Source organism: Otolemur garnettii, unplaced genomic scaffold (genome assembly GCF_000181295.1).
Source record: "Otolemur garnettii isolate 467f Iridium unplaced genomic scaffold, OtoGar3 scaffold00021, whole genome shotgun sequence".
NCBI lineage: Eukaryota > Metazoa > Chordata > Mammalia > Primates > Galagidae > Otolemur > Otolemur garnettii.
Window position 1 is genome coordinate 12,087,015 of NW_003852416.1, and position 13,486 is coordinate 12,100,500.

The 13,486-nt window shown below is 37.9% G+C and overlaps 1 pseudogene; it reads left to right on the forward strand.

Annotated features, from left to right (window-relative positions):
* Window positions 1-3,379: 3,379 nt before the first annotated feature.
* Window positions 3,380-4,488, forward strand: LOC100954180 (annotated as a pseudogene).
* Window positions 4,489-13,486: the final 8,998 nt, after the last annotated feature.

Consider the following 13,486-nt stretch of genomic DNA (forward strand, 5'->3'; position numbering starts at 1 on the left):
CCTGTTCAGCAAGGCGTCCACCCTCTCTGAAATTCATCCTCCTCGCTGGGAAAACGGGTTTATTGTTGTTTATCTTTACATACCTAGCACATGTTACTTAGAATAAATTGACTAGAAATGCACAGTAGTATATGAAACATAGAAATAGAACAGAAATGTCAGGCGTGGGGGACCAGACGTCAGTGCCCTGGCATCCCTGGGTTTTGGTTCTGAGTACTGAAGAATGGATACTGTCACCGAGTTGACAGAGTAAATGAGCAAAGCAAGCAGGTGGGAGCAGGCAAAGTGACACAGTTTATTAAAGCATAGTACGTTCCAGAGAAGGAAATTTAAGAAAATTTTCCCTTTTATGCTGATTCCCCAATTTTATGTTAAGTGTTCATGGGGTATAATATTCATGATTTTTCTTGGAAAGGAATGGGGAATTCCCAGAATTGAGAACCCTCTAGTTTTCTAGGGAGGCACTTTCTGGGGGTTGCCATGGTATTTGTAAACTGTCATGGTCCTAGTGGGTGTGACTTTTACTATGTTAATGAGGGTAGATTTTTAGGAACACTGTCTGCTTAACTGCACATGTCCAAAAGACCCCCTTGGGAGGTGTCCGCTGTATCTCCACTTTAGTTTCTCTGCCTCTTTTTGGTCAATCAGATAGATGTGAAGGAGGTATACTGATGGCCAAAAGAATGGGTATGTTTTTATTTTAAAAGATAGAGCAAAACTGATCTCTAAAAGGGTTGCTATTCACATTTCTATTAATAATAAAAGCCTTGCGGAGAGCCTCACTTTAAACTTCTCAAAATAAGCACCTGTTTTCACCCACTTTAACTTTTTACCAGTTTGGTGAAACTAAAATGATTATAAACTTTAAAATCTGTATTTTTTGATTCTAGGAGTGCTGGGCATATTTTCCTATATAATTGGAAAACTTGCTCTTCTGTAAATTGCCTATTCATAGCTTTTGCCTTTTATTTCTTTTTAAAAACTTGTTATTTTGAAATAACTTTATACTTACAGCAGGCATCTGTACGACTTCGCTGGTGCCCTTAACACTGATCACTTGGTTAAGAGGGTGTTGGCAGATTTCTCCATTGCCAATTAACATTTTTCTGCTTGAGATGAGCCACTGTTTGGAAGGGGTTTACTTTGAGGCTATGCAATTATCCTATTTCTTCTTAAACTTTTGCCCACTAATTTTAGAACTCCTCAGTGTGTCTTGCTCACCGTAACTATTATGGGGGTGGTTATGGGGGTGTTATAATGGTGATTTTTCTGTTTTACTCATTCCTTCTACATTCATTAATTAGAATTCTTCTGTAAGGAGGAAGTGTCATTCCTCTCATATTTATTTATTCCATAATTTATTTGCATCAATATGGATTTATGGAAATGTACTTTCTTCTTTGAACTATAATCCTATAGTATCATTATTTATTTTATTGCACAAATTATTCAAGATTTGGTCTTTGAGAGCTCCTTCTGATCATACTCCTTCTGTCTAAAGAACTTCTGTAAGCAATTCTTAAGGAGTAGGTCTGCTGGAAATAATTCCCATAGTCTTTGCTTGTCTGAGAAAACCTTTATTTTTTCCTTTCTTTTTGAAAGGCATTTTTAATATGCACGTGCAGTGATTTTCAACTGGGGTGCCACAGTGAGCCGCAGCACTCTGGTGTGCTGTGAAAATTTTTAAAGGCCATTAATTAAATTATTTTTGAAAGAGGTTCAAAGCACAGTAAGTATATTCTTTTCTTCACTCTCTTTTCTTTTCGATCAGTATAATTTAAGTGTGCCATGGAAGTTTAGCTATGGGTTCAAGTGTGCCAGGAGATAAAAAAGGTTGAAAAACACCCCTCTCCTCCTTCATGCCCGTCATCCCTCTTTATACTCTGGTGATCACTGATCCTTTCTTAGTTTCTATCATGTTGTAATTTCATCAAGTTCTATAGATGGATTCATATAGTAAGTAACGTTTTGGAATTGGTTTAGTCACTCAGTACAATTCCCTGAAGACTCATCCAGATCATAACTGGAGGAGGTTTTGTGTCCTGAGCTTGTTCCTTTACGTTGCAGTATTCTATGGTATGAATGTACCACAGTGCACTTAACCATTCACTGTTCCAGGACATCTGGGTTGTTTCCAGATTTTAGGTCTTATGAGCAAAGCTGCTATGAGCATTCATGTACAAGGGTTTGTGGCCATATAAGTCTTCATTTTTCTGGGATAAATGCCTGAAAGTATAGCGGTTGGATTGTGTGATATAAAAAACTGTCACACTGCTTTCCAGAGTGGCTATACCATTTCCCAGTCCCCCCAGCTGTGCTCATCTGCGTCCCCACCAGTATTCAGGGGTGTTGCTTAGGGTGACCAAACGTCCCACTTTTTAACAATTTGTCTCGTGTCCCACAGCATTTAAAAAAAGTCCCAATTTTGGAGAAGAATGCACGAAAAGGTGGGAGAACAGTAAGGGAATGTATGGTTTTTGGCTGCCAAGTGGCTATTTCGCCAGGATATGAGTTTTATATTATTTTTGTTAATTTTATAATATTACACTGTAATAATAACAAATAATTGTTGAGAAGTGATTATTGAGAACTGCTTATCAAAGTTTGCATTGTTGTCAGGCCCCGCCCCCACCCCTACCCATCCCCTGCCCCCGTCCCCAGTCAATGGTGTCCAACTACCAATGTTAAAATCTGGTCACCTTAGTGTTGCTACTTTCTGTTGGAGCTATTCTGGAAGATGTGTAGTAATATACGATTATGGTTTGAACCTTCATTGCTTTAATGGCTCATAAAGTTAAAAGTCTTTTCACGTGATTATTTTCTATCTGAATATCTTCAATAAAGTATCTTTTCTTATCTTTTGCCCATTTTCTGATTGGATTATTAGTGTTATTGTTGAATTTTGACAGATTTTTATATAGCTCCTCGTCTTTCGTTGGATGTGTAATTCTAATTCACAAATATTTTTTCCAGCCTGTAGCTTGTCTTTTTACCCTCTTAATAGTGCCTTTCATCTTACAAAACTTTTAATTGTAAGAAAGTCCAATTTGTCAATTTTACCTTATATGGATGGTGGTTTTGGTATCTGGGCTATATTTGTTTCCTTTTTATTCTCTGTTTTTCTTCCTCACCCCCCCCCCAATCCCTTTCTGCTTTTTAATTTACATATATTTTAGCATTCCATTTTAATTTGGCCTGTTTTCTTAACTACACATTTGGTACTTTTTAATGTTTCTCTAGGGAAGAAATTGCTATTACATCCTTTAAGAATCTACTTAGGACTTCTATTCAGAGAGCCATCGAGTACGTCGGGCTTGTCTGGGAGCAAACAAGGCCCCTGAGAGCTCCACTTAGTTCATAGGATAAAATCGCACAGCAGAACTCAGAGTCAGCAATGGCTAAACCCCAGGTGGTTGTAGCTCCTGTATTAATGTCTAAACTGTCCCTGAATTTTACCCATCAAGTTATTCTTCGAATTATACAGAATCCTATGAGGACAGTTGTGAGGATTATCCCACTCTATCAGAATATGTTCAGGATTTTTTGAATCATCTTATAGAACAACCTGGCAGTTGTGAAACTGAAATTGAACAGTTTGCAGAGACCCTGAATGGCTGGATTACAACAGATAATGCTTTGCAAGAACTGATGGAACTCATCTATCAACAGGCTACATCTATCCCAAATTTATCTTATATGGGAGCTCACCTGTGTAATTACCTGTCCCATCATCTGACAATTAGCCCACAGAGTGGCAACTTCTGCCAATTACTACTTCAAAGATGTCGGACTGAATATGAAGTTAAAAATCAAGCTGCAAAAGGAAATGAAGTTACTTGAAAACAATTTCATGCATTTGTACTCTTTCTGGGAGAACTTTATCTTAACTTGGAGATCAAAGGAACAAATGGACAGGTTACAAGAGCAGATATTCTTCAGGTTGGTCTCTGAGAATTGCTGAATGCTCTCTTTTCTAATCCTATGGATGACAACTTAACTTGTCAGTTAAGTAAAATTACTGAAGTTGACAGGGTCAGTTTTGGAAGATGCATGGAAGGAAAAAGGAAAGACTGACATGGAGGAAATTATTCCGAGAATTGAAAATGTTGTCCTAGATGCAAACTGTAGCAGAGATATAAAACAGATGCTCCTGAAACTCGTAGAACTCTGGTCTAGTAACTGGGGTAGAGTTCATGCAACTTCTACAGAGAAGCAACACCTGAAAATGATCCTAACTACTTTATGAATGAACCAACATTTTATACATCTGATGGTGTTCATTTTACTGCAGCTGATCCAGATTACCAAGAGAACTATCAAGAGTTAGTTGAAAGAGAGGACTTTTTTCCAGATTATGAAGAAAATGGAACAGATTTATCAGGGGCTGGTGATCCATACTTGGATAATATTGATGATGAGGTGGACTCAGAGATAGAATAAGCTTATGAAAAGTTTTGTTTGGAATCAGAGTGTAAGTAAAAACAATGAAGTTAAATTTTAGGTATGCAGTTTAGCAGTTTAGGTATGGTGATTGAGCGGAACACAGGAAAGCAAGAAAATGTGTTACACTTATACCAAATTAAGGATGTTGAGTTATGTCACTAATGTATGCAACTTTAGTTCTGTTTAACACTATCTGCCCAAATAAACTTTATTCCCTATAACTTAAAAAAAAAAAAAGAATCTACTTAGAATTGATATTGTAATACTGCATCTAAACGGTGGAAACCTTGCCACCTTCACTTCATGCGTTCCTTCTCATCCTTTACTCTATAGTTGTCAAAACTATTTTATCCTGATAGAGTTAATCCCGTGTGAAAGTATCATAACTTTTGCGTTGAACAGTTATATATATTTTAAAGAAATAAAAAGAAAAATAATCTTATATTAGCATAGATATTTGTCATTTTAAATATCATTTTCTCCTGACGACCTGAGTGCTACTCACCATTATTTTTCTCTGCCTTTAAGGACTGCACTTAGCATTTCTTGTAGGGTGGATATCCTAGAAATAAATTTTTTTTGTTTCATTTATCTAAAATAATCTTTATTTTGCCTTCATTATTTGAAGGCTGTTCTTACTGACGGTGGGGAAATTTCAAGTTTACTCTTTTCCCTTGTTATTCAGTACATTAAAGATGTGCTTCCAGCAACCTCTACTGTTCATGGTGTCTGATTCACTATTGTCCTTACATCATGTCTATTAATTTTGACTATCTTTAAGAATATTTCTTTTTGTTTTTCCCCTTCTTCTCCTCCTCTGTCTTATCCTTCTTTGTTCTTTTACTTATCAACAGTTTGGTTATGAGTTTTCTAGATATGATTTTCTTCATCGTTATCCTGTTTGAGATTTGCTGAAATCACCGAATCTGTAAACTTATGCCTTTCATCAAATGTGGATAGTTCTCAGCTGCTATTTCTTTATGTAATCTTTTCACCCATTTTTATCCTCCTTTCCTCCAGTGATTTCAGTAACACCTATATTGAAAAATTTAATATTGTTTAACACCTTTCTGCATCTCTGTTAATTTTTTATTTTATTTTTTGGCCAGGGCTGGGTTTGAACCTGCCACCTCCAGCATATGGGGCTGGTGCCCTACCCTTTCAAGCCACAAGTGCCGTCCAATCTCTGTTAATTTTTTATGTTTTCTTTCTTTTCTTCAGATTGAATATTTTTTATTACTGCATTGTTAAGTTCAGTGACCCTTTCCTAAGCTTAAGTAGATAATTATTTTTTGTTTCAAATATTGCACTTTTAAATCCTAATATTACATTATTCCTTTGAATATTTTCTACTTCAATGCCGAGACTTCCTGGCTTTTCATTCATTATGAGAATAGTTTGTTTTACCACATTGAACCCATGTATAACACCTGTTTCAAAGTTGTTGCTACTTATTCTAATCACTAGAAACCTCAGGATCGGCTCTTTTCATTGTTTTTCTTGGTGACATTTTTCTTGCTTGTATGTTGAGAAATTTTAGACACGATCTCGAGTACTGTTAATAATATGTCTTGGAGACTGGATTCTATTACATTTTTATAAAGATTTTTAGTATTTCTCTTTAAGCAGTTCATTACCTTGATTAGGCACAAATTTAAAACTCTTTGGGGTGGAATGAGTAGTGGGTAACAGCCTAGATGCTAGATGTTACTTTTATTCTGTATGGTGCAAGAGTAATTGAAAAATAGCCGAGGATTTTAGCAGGGTTTATATACCAAATTTGGGTTTTGTATTCTTTGGTGTTATCCTCTCTAGGATAACCCCCCTCTTTACCCTGGTTTCTTAAGGAAGCTTACTCTATTTTCTCTGGTCATAAAGATGGCAGACCTCCAGCAGGGGTGGGGGTGGGGTGTTTCAGCTCTCTCTGCCATGCTACAACCTCAGTTGTCCTCACAGCAAAATCCCATAAATAGGAAACTTTTTCAGTACTTGCCATTTCCCCCCCTCAACTTTGAGTCTTCTCCAGAATCTACCTGTGTTCGCTCTGCTGAGCTCTCAAGCCTGTCGCATTTTCCCCAGAGTTTATAACTATTATCTGTGAGGGAGTCTGTTTGCTTGGGTCTTAATTTTCCATGCTGTAAGTACTTGAACTAGGACTACATTTAGTTTCTTTTAAGAAATAGTGTTGATCTTCCAACTTGTAATAGCAATAACCAGATTTATTTAGGTGTCCTGAGCTGTTGACCTCAAGGATGGGGAGTCAAACCATCAATGTTTATTTATTTTAAAATCTCCAGGTTATTCAAAGGACACCTGGGATAGAGATGTTCTAGCTTAGCTGCTAACAGATCACGCACAGTGAGTTTAAGTCCTTGCTCCATTACCTGGTTAACTATTGACCTTGGGCAATGCGTCTTATCCACGTCAGCCTCAGTTCTTGTCATCGGTGAAATGAGGATAAAATCAGTATCTACCTCATAGTGCTATAGAGTAAATAAGAAAGTACTTGGACTGAATGAGGCACATATGATATGCTCAATGAATATTTGTTTTAATTTTTGTTATTATTATATCTTGTATCACCTAAAATCACCTCCCATTTCAGAATTTGAGGCACCAGTTTCTTGGTTGAGAGTCCAAAGGAGTGAGGCACATGACAACAGTATAGTGACTAGGGAAGAGAAAAGGCAGCTGGTTGCAGGTGCAAAGATGGGATGGGGGCAGGCCCAAGTGGTGCCCTCCAGAGTTGGGTCCCAGGCAGCACAAAGGGACCAGAGCCCAAATCCCAGGAAGTGGCCCCAGAAGGAACAAAGATGACACTGGAAGAAGTAAAGGTTGGCAGTAAAAGGGAAGATTATCCCAATATCAGTTTTGCTAAGATCTGAACCTGGCTGATGTGACTACATGAATATAACAGCTTTGTACAGCTGAGAGGCTGAACTTTCTTTTGGCATAGCTGAAATGTGATCCTGGTGTTGGGAAGAGAGAAAAACGGAAACTCCAGGGACTGAGTCCTGGCTCTTGCTGCTCATGAGAGCACAGGTCAACAAGCCTCGTGTGCATGGAGATGCCCCATTTCCCTCAGGCTGTAGATCACCTTTGGTTTACGGCAGTCCAAAGACAATTATTTTAGGAAGGCCAAGAAGATTATTGGCCCCACCTGTGATAAAGCACCTGTTTGAGCAAGGCTGTTTCAAGATACACCAGTCAAGAAGGTATGACATCCTGCTCAAGTTCACGTTCCTTTTTACTGCACACAGTGTCATCCAGGCCACCATTTTTTATCCTTTGACATTATGATGGTTTCCATGAGACTGGGCAAGATGCTCTTCCCTTCAAATCTGTTGATGTTACGGTCTCTCCTAAAGAATTTATATACCAAACCTCCTTCACACGCAAGAGAAATGAACCTGGCCCATAATAATGTGTAGTATTTATGAAGCATTTTCCAAGAGCCAGGCCCCATGCATTGTACTTCTTGTGTTTTATCACATTTAATTCTCATACACTCTCTCCAATCATTCTAAATCATTCTGAACATTTATTATGTAAAACTCAGCTTATATAAATAATTTCAACAATCCCTAGTTCCTAAATTCAACTGTTCTCCACAGACAGCTGTTTTATTCCAATTTTTAAAAGATAGGCCCTCGCTTCTTCCCAAATTCAAGGGGAATGGCGTTGTCGTTGTCGTTTGGCAGCCTGAGCATGCTAATGCCACGGTGAAAATTTAGATTCAAGTTCCCCAGCAGACAAGGTAACAGTGGAAGCAAGAGGCAAGAAGATACCCACCAAACTTTCTTCTCCTAAGTTTTGGTTCATTACAGTTACTGATAAGTTTCCCAGAATTGGGGGATGAGAGTTGGGAGACAGAGATACCCTGATAAGGCAGCTTGTAGGCTGTGCCACTCAAGAGAAGAGGAACGACTATGAAGTTAATGGGAGCAGGAACACATTGGCTTTCCTGAGAAAGCCCTATTATTTCTACTTCTGAAGGTCACACATAAGAGAAAAATCATTCCAATAATATTTTTCTTGTTGTATTTTATTTTTTAAATAAATACTCAACAATCTTCCATGTACAAAATTCATTTAGCAAAATGCCACCTTGGGTTTCTGAGTTTGTAATACTGAAAGCAACAATTAAGACCTCCCGTGACTCATAAAATATGCAACGGGGGGTTTGGAATAGGATGGAAAAGTAGAAGGGAAAATCTGTGCTCTTTACAGGCAAAATATTGCTGACATTTTTAATAATAATGAAATATATGACCTCCTTGGGGCAAAACTGAAATCTATTGTGCAGTGAAAGAATAGATCCATTTAATTTGTTTAGGCTTGTTGTTCATTTCAGGCTTCTTATTAAAACTGTTCAAGATTATGAACAGTATTACTGATGTCTCAGTGGTTGGGGGAGGTGTGGTACCCAGAGCTGCTTCAGCCAGATTTTGGAAGGTGAGGCACTTATGCAAAAAATGACTTCTAGTCCTGTGCTGTAAGAATTTAGCGTTACTTAATGTTAAATAGGTCAAGAGGAAAACATTCCTTTCATTATTTAAGTTCTGGTTATGCATGATAGGTCTGTTTTTGTCCTCAATGGTTTAGGTTTAATTAATTGTCACATTTCCAGCATTTTCTTAAATAAAATGCCACAGTGAAGATTTCCTGATAATTAATACTTTATTGGTAAGGTTGCTAGATAAAACAAAGGATCACGACTAAATTTGAATTTTATGTAAATTAAATGTAATTTTTTCACATGAGTAGAATCATGTCCTATGCAATGTATGGTATATACTACTTATACTAAAAGGTTTGTTGCTTATTTGAAATTCAAATTTAAGTAGGCATCATGTCTTTTCATTCACTACATCCAGCTGCCTTATTCTTGGCCATTCTTGTCCAGAGAGAGACAGTGAGATGGAGTTTATGGTGAAATCATGTTCTATAGGGCGAGCTTTAGAATTAAAGTACATCATTACTTGAACTTCAACTGGCCTCAAAACGATATAACTGTTTGAAAATTTATTTATGGTTGACACATGATAATTGCTCAGATATATGGGGCGCGAGGTGATGTTTTGATACACGTTTAAGTTGTGTAATAATCAAATCAGGGAAATTAGCATATCCATCACCTTAAACATTTATTGCCTTTTTGCCCTCATCAAAATAGCAGTTACCAGATGAGAGGAGGGGTGAGGCGTGGTGAGATTTGGGGCAACAGGTGCAGAGCTACACGGAGAGAGGAGGAGTAAGTTCTGGTGGCCTGCTGCATAGTAGAAAGACTGGAGTTAAGAATAACAGACTGTATATCTAAAATAGCCGGACGCTTCACATTTTCTTTATCATAATAAAATGATGCAATTTTAATGGTGCTTTCAAAATGCTTAAAGCACAATTTATTTAAAAAATTGTATAAGTGCAGCTCCTCATGTACAGAAAAGCAGGGATGGAAGTGAGTGATGATGGTGCCATGCACTCAGTGTTTGCTGGGTTCCACAAGGGCTTTCTTTTAGTTATTTTTTTTTTTCAAAGTGAGATAAGAAGGGATAAAAGCATATCATTTCAAATATCTTTTCCTGGATGAAAAACTAATAATGATATTAGAAGCCGGCCCCTGTGCAGCCACCCAGTGTTTCCTGTTTCCACACAAGTGATGCTGTGATTTAAGACAGCGTTGATGTCAGTATTGTAATATACATGGGGGTCACTATTTCTCATTTGCAGCTGAGGATTTGCCATTCACATGTTGATGGGCAGAGTGCAGTATGTGCTGTTTGTATGTATTCTCAATTAAAAATTTTAATTGGTTTGGGGGAATAAACAGAAATAACAATGATCACAAAAAAGTAAGCATGGAATAAACTAAAATATGGACAGAGGTGGGGTATATGTAAAAAGAGAGCCTTTCAGGCACAGAGCAAAAGGAACATCCCCAGAAGTTGCCTCAGAGAACTGAGGGGTTCATCTCCCAAGCTCTGGTAGAGGGGACCTGAGAAAGAGAAACATAATAACAGTTCATAGTTGTATCCCTTTATTTAATTTTAATCACTCTGAAAGGATGCCAGGCAGGAACTCTATTATTATAATTTGATATCTGGGAAAACTGATATACAAGAATGGCTGTCAAGTGATTTGCTCCAAACCATTAGTATCTTAGAGTCACAGCCAGAGCTATGGTTCTGGAACTCTTTTAGAATATAGAATTAAAATCACTTGAAAGCTATAGATCTTTCTGGAGGGTAGTGGGGGGCATTGCAGAAACTGGAAAAAAATTGTTATTTATTTCAGAGGATTTTCAGACCCCTAAAGCCCTTGGATTGTTTTAGGGAATCTTCCTCATGTGATGGTCATTTTCCAAATTCTCAAATTCCTATTAAACTTCTGGGGGCGGTAGTTTTAAAGTCTACTAATGTGCTGCTAAAAGGAAAAGGTGGTAAAGAAGATTAAACTCAGGTACTTGGTATAGTCGTTGAAAAGTCTTATGAAATGTGGGCAGTGCCTATGGCTCAGTGGGTAGGTCGCCAGCCCCATATACTGAGGGTGGTGGGTTCAAACCCAGCCTGCCAAACTGCAACAAAAAAATAGCTGGGCCTTGTGGTGGGTGTCTGTGGTCCCAGCTATTTGGGAGGCTGAAGCAAGAAAATTGCCTAAGCCTGGGAGTTGGAAGTTGCTGTGAGCTGCGTGATGCCACGGTACTCTACTGAGGGGGATAAAGTGAGACTCTGTCTCTACAAAAAATATTTTTAAAAAAGCATTTATGAAATGAATTATGAAGAACATTCTAACAATGACTGACACAGTCATGCTCGTAATGTACAATGTCTGGAGCATTAGCCTGGGTTTAAGAATTGGATGCCCCATGTTGGGGATGTCTTGGTGTTTGGGCTCCTGCATTCCGGGTGCTGGGCCAAGAACAGCTTTTGGTAAAGCTGAAAAAAATTCAAGTGAAGTGAATTGTTCACAAAACAACTTTCCTGTTCTCTGAAATTATGTCCTTCTACTGTTTTTCAGTGAATTGAAAAAACAAGGTCAAGTGAATTGCCCACACCTTTACTGTTTCAGTGAATTGAAAAAAATAAGGTCAAGTGAATTGTTCATAAAACAACTTTAGGATCTGCCTGTACTCTGAAATTATGTCCTTCTACTGTTTTTCTTTCCTTTCTTTCTTTTTTTTTTGTTAGTGATAAATAGACATTTCTTTTTAATGGCATGATTGCTTTGAGAGTCAGGAATGCAAGCTCTGTGCCAGGGTCATAATCTGACTCTATCACTTACTGAATGGTTATATTGGACAAAGTATGACCTTCTTCTAATAAAGGACTTTATCTGTACATTGGAAATGATAACTCCACCTACTTGGTAAGGCTATTGTGCTGACAAAATAAGTTAATATATTTAAAACACTTAGAAAACTATCTGTAACATATCAAGTCCTCAGAAATGACTAATAATTGATTACATATGTATATACTTATACAAGGTGGACATAAAGTTCCTGTGCAATTTAAAGTTACAACTATTTTAGTCACTTAGGAACATTATATCCATCCTGTATATTGTAAAAGGTCATATACATATTCTTAAATGCCAGAATTATTTGGAAACCCTAGGAGAGCTACTGCAGTATTATTCACTTTATTTTAAATTTTACTATCTTTAAATCTAAGTACCTGAGAGTCACTGTATAGTCTGCAAAAATAGTAACAGGTGGAAAAAAGCAAGAAAGAGAAAAAAACCAGAATGAGAAGATAAAAGAAGATCTAGTTATTAAACAATTATTTTTAGAAATACCTTCTTTGCCTAGAGAGGGTTACGGGAGAGGATTAGGCACTTGTGGTTGCTGTGGACTTCAGAATAATTCACTTTGTCTTCATTTTCTCACTCTCCCTTCGGAATGCCAGCCTATGAGAGCAGCAATCCAGTCTGTTTTGCTTTCTGCTTCAGTCCCCAAATGTGAAGCAGATCATGGGACAGAGTAGACACCCAAATTTTATGCATAAATGAGCGGAAAGTTAATGAATCAAATTAAGAACCAAATGCCTTTAGCATGAATTAGTGTTAATCTCTTAGGCTCTCTCTCCTTCCCCCAGGCTACCACTAGATAAGGAAACAGCCACTGCCTAAGCTAGTGGAAAAGCCACCTCTGGGTGTGTAGGGAGGGGATCTCCTGTTCAGCCTGGCTGAACACGTGATCAGAACAGTGCCAGTCAGTTCCTCGCCATCCCCACTCCTCTTTGTAGAAATTTAGCTTCCAGGATGACCTACACCAGTAATCCCCTAGACACAGTTAGAATTGAGTTTTTTAAATGTCCTTTAGCTGTCAATATTAACATTAAAAGATGTTTGCCTCCATGCAAGTGGAGAGAAGTCCTACCCTGGTGAATATATAATGGTGATATAAGAGATACAACTATTGTCCATCATTTAAAATAACTGTATAAAAGAATAATCCCATGTCCACTTCATGAACTAAACTTCTTTTTAATGAGAAGCACCCTGGGTAAGCAGCACCCTGGGTAAGCAGAGGTTATATTCTTTCTTCATTATGAAAGAAAATATACCTATGTCTTAAGGCATTCACTGAGACAACAGATGACACCTGAATGCTTTAAATCAAACAGGTGTGATGGACCAGGTGTTGTCTCATCCGAGCGAGGTGGACAGCATGTGGTCTGTGTGTATCTCAAGGAACCTGCATCTGAGTTCTTCACACGCTTGGGGCTTGTGCCATTGCCTGCCCTGGAGGCTAAAGCAGCTCCACCTCAGAGGTTAATCCACCATGTGGACTTCTGACTAAACCCTGTTCCTGGGAATGCTTTTAGATCTCTACTTCATCTGCTCTTAAATTCTGTAAATTCTTCTCTTAGGTCAAAAGAACCTTGACCTTAAGTCCTACCCTGAGGAAGATTCACATAGAATTCTTGCATTTCTCTGAGAGGTCCACTTTAATTGTCCTACACTTTTATGCTCTAGACAATAAAGGAGCCTGAGATCTAGGGAAATGGTGCTCACCATCGTGCAGCCCTGAGACATAGCT